This window comes from Erinaceus europaeus, chromosome 14, assembly GCF_950295315.1.
Source record: "Erinaceus europaeus chromosome 14, mEriEur2.1, whole genome shotgun sequence".
Classification (NCBI taxonomy): Eukaryota; Metazoa; Chordata; class Mammalia; order Eulipotyphla; family Erinaceidae; genus Erinaceus; species Erinaceus europaeus.
Window position 1 is genome coordinate 86,337,362 of NC_080175.1, and position 7,083 is coordinate 86,344,444.

The 7,083-nt window shown below is 38.5% G+C and overlaps 1 pseudogene; it reads left to right on the plus strand.

Annotated features, from left to right (window-relative positions):
* The first annotated feature begins 547 nt into the window (after positions 1–547).
* On the plus strand, positions 548–2,528 carry LOC103122742 (uncharacterized; annotated as a pseudogene).
* Positions 2,529–7,083: the final 4,555 nt, after the last annotated feature.

Below are 7,083 nucleotides of genomic sequence, written 5' to 3' on the forward strand. Positions count from 1 at the left end.
TTCAGACAGTATGTCTCTTGTGTTAGTAGCTTAAAGTCAAGGGGATAGCTGTATTATTTCCGGATGCTAAAGAGCAGAATCTTCTGCCTTGCTGTTTAAAATCTCTACAGTTCTTTTACAAATATTTTAGGAGAGATGAGTATGGGATGATCCCACTCATAAACAGAGGTTAAGAAAGAAGAACAGAAAGGGTAACGCAAAGTAGAATTTGACTGAGTTTGGAATATTGCACTAAAGTAAAAAAACTCTGGGTGGAGGGTGAGGGTAGATTTTTCAGGTTCACTATAAGGGGGTGAGGGTAGGGACACAGACCTTTGGTGGCAGGAGTGGTGTTAATATACACTCCTAAAAATTAAAAATAAATACTTTTGTTGTCACCAAGGTTATTATTGGAGCTTGGTGCCTGAACTGCAAATCCACTGCTCCCAGTGACCATTTATTTTCCCCACTTCATTTTCTTTTCAATATACACAGAGAAATTGAGGAGGAAAGGGGGGTTAAGGAAGGAGAGACACATGCATCACTGCTCGTGAAGCTTCTTCCCTATATGGGTAAGGGACTGGGGACTTGAACATGGAAACGTGTGCTCTATGTGGCGGACCACTCCCCTGTCACGGTCTCCAGAGTTGTTGACTGATTGCCCCCTGCATCCATATTCAAAGTCTACAATACCTTCTCAAACTCTCATGCAATATCACTCTGTTCCTCTTTTCAGCTTTTCTCTGACATACTTAAGGACTTTCATAATCACATTAGTTGGTCCCCATTTCTAGGCCAATTTAATCACATCTATAAAGTTTTTTTTTTTTATGTGAAGTAACATTAAGAGTTACTGGAGATTACAGTGCGACCACCTTTGGGGAGATATTCAATCACAATGACTCTTAAATTTCTCTGATTTTTTTTTAAACTATTAAATGGAACTATTGACAAGACTATAGGATAAGAGGGGTACGTTTCCACACAATGCCCACCCCCAGAGCTCCATAACCAATCCCCTCCCCTGATAGCTTTCCTATTCTTTACCCCTCTGGGAGTATGGACCCAGGGTCACCAGGTGCAGAAGGTGGGAGGTCTGGCTTCTGTAATTGCTTTCCCGCTGAACATGGGTGTTGACTGGTTGGTCAGTACTCCCAGCCTGTCTCTCTCTTTCCCTAGCAGGGTAGGGCTCTGTGAAGGCGGGGCTCCATGACATATGGTGGGGTCCTCTGCCCAAGGAAGTTGGCTTGGCATCGTGGTATCATCTGGAACCTGGTGACTGAAAAAGAGTTAAGGTATGAAGCAAAACAAATTGTTGACTAATCATGAACCTAAAGGCAAGAATATTGCAGATAAAGCTGTAGGGTCTCCATTTTGGAAAAAGCTAGTAGGTCTATTTTTGGTATATTCCAAGGGGCCCGTGACTTTTCTAGTTTTTGCCTGTGCCTGACAGCTAACATGCAGGTAGACCCAGGTTATTGTCTGGGGATATGGTGTCATAGTTGGAATTCTCTGACATGTTTTATCAATTCAATCTGGGTGGATTTATCACTAGAAATGCTACCACAAATATTATTTTCAATGGTCATTTGTTTAACATTCATTTTCATCTACCTAAGTAATTACATATGAAGAAAATTCATGTTTCAATTTTGTTATTTTTTAACAGTATCAGTCAGCTCTGTTTTTTGATGACACTAGGGTTTGTATATGGGGATGCTCTCATACAAACCCTTGCTTATTGCTTTGGAATCTAAAGGGTTATGTAGTGCTTATGTAAAACAGGCACTCAGGGGAGTGGAGAACAGGACATCTGGTACAGATTCTTCCTAGCTGAAGTGTGCTTTCTCTGGGGACAATCAACTACCCTTTAACTGTTTTGCTTCCCTTTTTGGGAACATAAACCCATCCTGTGATGTCCTAAGTATCCAAGAACCGCATCTGCCCTCCTTAAACGCATTTGACTACGTATCTGTCTCTGTATGACCACCTTGACGTGGCAAGCCTGCTTGCTGTTCAGATTGACTCTTTACATCTGCTATCAGTTAAGCAGTGGAGAAGAACTGTTATGGAAAGCAAACATATGTTGATACATTTAATGTGTAAAGTCGGCACCTATACTGTGGAATGCTGTTGTTCAATAAATGAGCTGCCAGATTCTCTTATAAAACAACAGTCAAACACAACTGTTTTATTTTCCATACCAAGTTTGACCGTAACTGAGTGAAGAACACCAGCATTGATTCTTGCTGTTCACTTAAACAAGAAACTATTTGCAGGGAGCCAAATATAGCAACAGAGGATTTAATATCTTGCCAAAAACTACAAAATCTGTTCCCCTTTAAGCATGACACTCTATCCTTTTCTTGTAGATCTTGTTAAAAGGGGGAAAAAATCTCATCCCTTGTGATGGAAGTTCCTAATCTTTTTCAAATAAGCTCTGTGTGGTTTTGTGGAATTTTAGGCTTCCAAAAGAAAACCTAACTATTGATGAAATCTATTCAGTGTTATCATTCTGGTACAAAAAAGGCCTCTTATTCAAAGATTAGAGTCAACAGCAATAAGGAAAACCACATTTTTGTAACTTCAAAACTTATCAAGGATCACTGAGTCATGTATCTTTCATTTTGTAGTGAAAAAAATAATGAAAAAAATGATGTCAATCACTCACAGGCCTCAGAATGCAGGTGTGTTGCTCTGAATGTTGTCTAGTAGGTAGGTGGACTAGTTCAGCACTCCCTATAATGTGGTTAATGGCAGGATTCTTTTCCTTGGCATGTGACATATATACAGAAATTTGAAAGCAGTTTTGCAGACACCACCGAGAAAATGAGAAAATAAGCTTTCCACAGTGACAACTTTACCAGACATCTCTGTGTGGGATTTTAAAACAAACACATAGCTGTTTGGAAATACTTGGTATATGTAAATATGCAAAATATGCTGAACAGTGCTAACAGCTGTGGGGTGTACTCCCTCATCTTTGAGCAGAATATTTTGGTGGCAAGTGGTGGTTATTTTTTCCATCTTTGCTTGTCATTCTCACCCCCTCATTCCCACCCACTCACCCATCCACAATCTTGTTGGAATACACATACTTGACACCTCCCACCCCACTGCTTCCACACAGCTTCCAAGAGATTCTTTGCAGTGGATTCTCACTGAAAAAGGTGGGCGGGGCCTTGAAGGAATGTTTGAGTTACCCCAATGTTGTAAAGGCTGAGCACCAGGGAACTTGTTGGCACTTGCTCTGACACCAATCTCACACACAGCCCAGATACTCTGCAGGCCAGATTCCATTAGAGTTTGTCACCGTAAAGGAGAGGGAAGTCCTGTAGAGCATGAACTTCCTGTCATGGTGAGCCTCAAGATCTCAGTGATTTATTTTAAGTATGTTATCAGATCCCACAACATTAAGACACTCTCTATTTATAAGAATGAGTATATGCCTTTCTTTGTGCCCCAGAAAAGGAAGGAAAGAAGAAAAGGAAGATGGAAGGGAGGAATGGAAAAGAGAAGGCCCAGAAATTAAAAGTGAAAAGCCTGTCTCAGGGAGAGAGTGGCGCAGGCTGAACAGCACATAGCTCAGTGATAGAGCAGATGTGTTGCATGCCTGAGGCCCCAGGTTCCATTTCTGGCACTGTATATGCCAGAGCAGAACAGTGCTATGGTCTACTTTCTTTCATATAAAAAATAATTTTAAAAAGAAGTGTCTTCTTTTTTTATAGTTTACATTTCCTTTCTTTTTTTTTTTTTTTTTTTTTTTTACATTTTGCTCGGAGCTTAATGGTTTACAATAAAGTTGTTAACACATGAGTACAGTTTGTTTCTCATCTTCCCATGATAGAGGTCTACAAAACACTCTCACCCCCCAACGTAGGTCCATTTCCACCCTCATGCACTGTGAAGTAATCTTCTCCACCCCTTCTCTTCCCCAAAGTCCTTTTCTTTGTTTCAATATTGCCACATGCAAAAAGCCAGCGTTTAACCTTGGGTTTTCCTTTTTCAACTTTGCTTCTTAAATTCTATCTAGATCCTCTATTTGCTCTTCTCTCTCTCTTTCTCTCTCTCTCTCTCTCTCTCTCTCTCTCTCTCTCCTTATCTCACTTAACATGATTCCTTCAAGTTAATCCTTTTCAGATCATATGGGATTTTGACAGGTGGAAGATTTGAAGGGGGAAAATATAAAGAGAAACTCCTAATCCTAGACCAATGTCATAGGTCATTTGTTGATATAATTTGCTCCTGTTTCCTCAGCCTTCCTACCTGTCAGATGAACATCTAATGAAATAAGAAATGTAAACTGCTTTAATTTAGCTCAAGAAATTCTCACAAATGACAATATATAGTTATTTTTATCAATTAAATAACTGTAGATTTGCATTTTTGCAATTCTAATTATAAGCTTTATGTCCATGGATCATTTTTTAAATAATATATTTCAGTGTTTTCTCTCTAAAATAATGATATTAAAAGATAAGAGGACTAAAATGTATAGCTATAGGTAGAGAATATAATTCTGATGAAAAACATAATGTCAGTAGATACTGATTTCAGACTGTCCACCTGAAACCCATGTTATAACCCAATACAAACCTCAGTTATAAAAATGTAACTATTTGGGGGAAGAGAATACATAGCATAGTGGTTATGCAAAGAGTCTCTCATGCCTGATGCTTCAAAAGTCCCTGCTTCAATCCCCTGTCTCACCATAAGCCAGAGCTGAGTAGTGCTCTGGTAAAAAAAAAAAAAAGAAAGGAAGGAAGGAAGGAAGAAAGAGAAAGAAAGAAAGAAAGAAAGAAAGAAAGAAAGAAAGAAAGAAAGAAAGAAAGAAAGAGAGAAAGAGAAGAGTGATTGCTGGGCCTGAGAGATTAAGTACAGTGTTTCTCCAAAGACTCATGTCTTCAGCTCCCAGGTCAATCCGTGGTATCACCATAAACCAGAACTGAGCAGTGCTTCAGTGAAGGAGGAGAAGAAACTGCTTCATAGAGTTTTTATGCAGATTAAATAGTATATAAATCATTTGTGACTAAGTAAACACTGATTTTTTAATTTAAAATTTTAGGGAAATAAAATCATCATTTAAGCTCTTAGAGTTCTTGGCCACAAGTGACTGAAAAAGAGTTGAAAACTAGAGGTAACCACCACTACCCCTGAAAAAAAAAAGAATATTGGAGCCTCTAATTACCCTTCCTGCCCTCCGTACACAAAAGTATCTGTATGTTTTGTTATTGCTATGGCTGAATGTGTGTACATTTTAATAATCTCTTAGCCACTGGAATAAAAAAGGTACTATCAAAAACCAAATATATATATCGGGAACAAGGAGGGGTTACTTTAAGAAAGTAAGCAAATACTTAAAGCCCCAGAGGTCTCAGGTTCAATTCTCAGCATTATCATAAGACAGAGATGAAAAATGCGCTACTCTCTCTCATAAAAATCAGTAACACCAAATCTTTACAAAATGATGCTGGGGTTGGGGCAGTAGCGCAGCAGGTTAATTGCATATGAGGCAAAGCCAAAGACCAGCACAAGGACCTGTGTAAGGATCCTGGCTGGAGTCTCCAGCTCCTCACCTATAGGGGCCTTGGTCACTTTGCAAGCAGTGAAGCAGGTCTTCAGGTGTCTTTCTCTCTCTCTTCCCCTCTCTGTCTTCCCCTTCTCTTTCGATTTCTCTCTATCCTATCCAACAATAACAACAGCTATAACAACAATAACAGTAACAACCACAACAAGGGCAACAACAAGGGCAACAAAATGGAAAAATAGCCTGCAGGAGCAGTGTTTTTGTAGGCTTGGCACTGAGCCCCAGTGATAACACTGGAGGCAAAAAAATTTCCTGAAAAAACAAGCAAGGAAGTAGAAAACGAGATTTTCAGAAGCCAAATAGAGTTATGACAGATTTTGCAATTGCAGAACTTTATTTGTGACTTGAGAACACAACAAATTCTTCTGGCCTGAAACATCATGGTTATTTATCTCCTGTATCAAGTTAACACATTAAAAAGGCAACTCTCCTTTTATGTCTCTCAGGTTTCATCTAATATAAATAAATAAACAAACAAACAAACAAATAAATACATAAATAAATAAGAGTCACTGGGACTCGTATAATCTTGCAGGCTCAGAGTTCCAGTGATAACTGGTGGAAAATAAATTGGAATAGCAAGTGGGAAGAACTGTAGCTTATTTATATGGACGTTATATTGTTTACCTGAAAATGTCAACTGCCTAATCTGTTTAGGGATCGAATCCTGTTTTGTCTGCAAGAAAAATTCAAAATTTGGGGCCGGGTGGTGGCACACCTGGTTGAGAGCACATGTTGCAATGTGCAAGGACCCAGTACGAGCCCCCAGTCCCCCCCTGCAGGGAGAAAGCTTTGCGAGTGGTGAAGCAGAGCTGCAGGTGTCTCTCTGTCTCTCTCTGTCTCTCCCTCCCTCTCGATTTCTAACTGTCTCTATCCAATAAATAAAGATAAAAAAAGAAAAATTCAAAATTATATTAAAATTCTATTTTACATAACCAAGATAATATTTGGAAAGTTGCCCAATTTCTCACATTCTGAGTGCAATTTGGAGGTAGGAATAAAAGGAATGCAATAAATTATCATTTGAAAAACATTTGCTATCGTGCAAAAAGCACACACTATCTTAAATTGAAATTATCTCTGTCAAAAAGCTAAGGAGTTGCAAACGATTTTGTTTTATTCTGTTTACCTTCTACTTATCAGTTACTCAACATGAAGAATACTGGAGTACTCCTCAGAAATTTAAAAATATGGGAATATGTTCTTTGGGACAAAATGGATGGAACTAGAGGTGCTTATATTCATTGACATAAGTAAGGAAGTGAAGGGTAACTAGTGAATGATTTCAAACATTTGAATTTGAAAAATATATGAATATTCACCCCATATCTAAAACTTGGGAAAACTATGGAAATTATCACTGGGGAGGAAGGGCACAGAACTTTGCTGGTAGTAATGGTGTGGAACTATACCCTTGTTATCTTATAATCTTGTAAATCCCTAGTAAAAAAACTAAAATAAAGGAACTGGAGCTTAAATTGATGATTTTTCTAAACTATAAGGATTTTATAATAAAT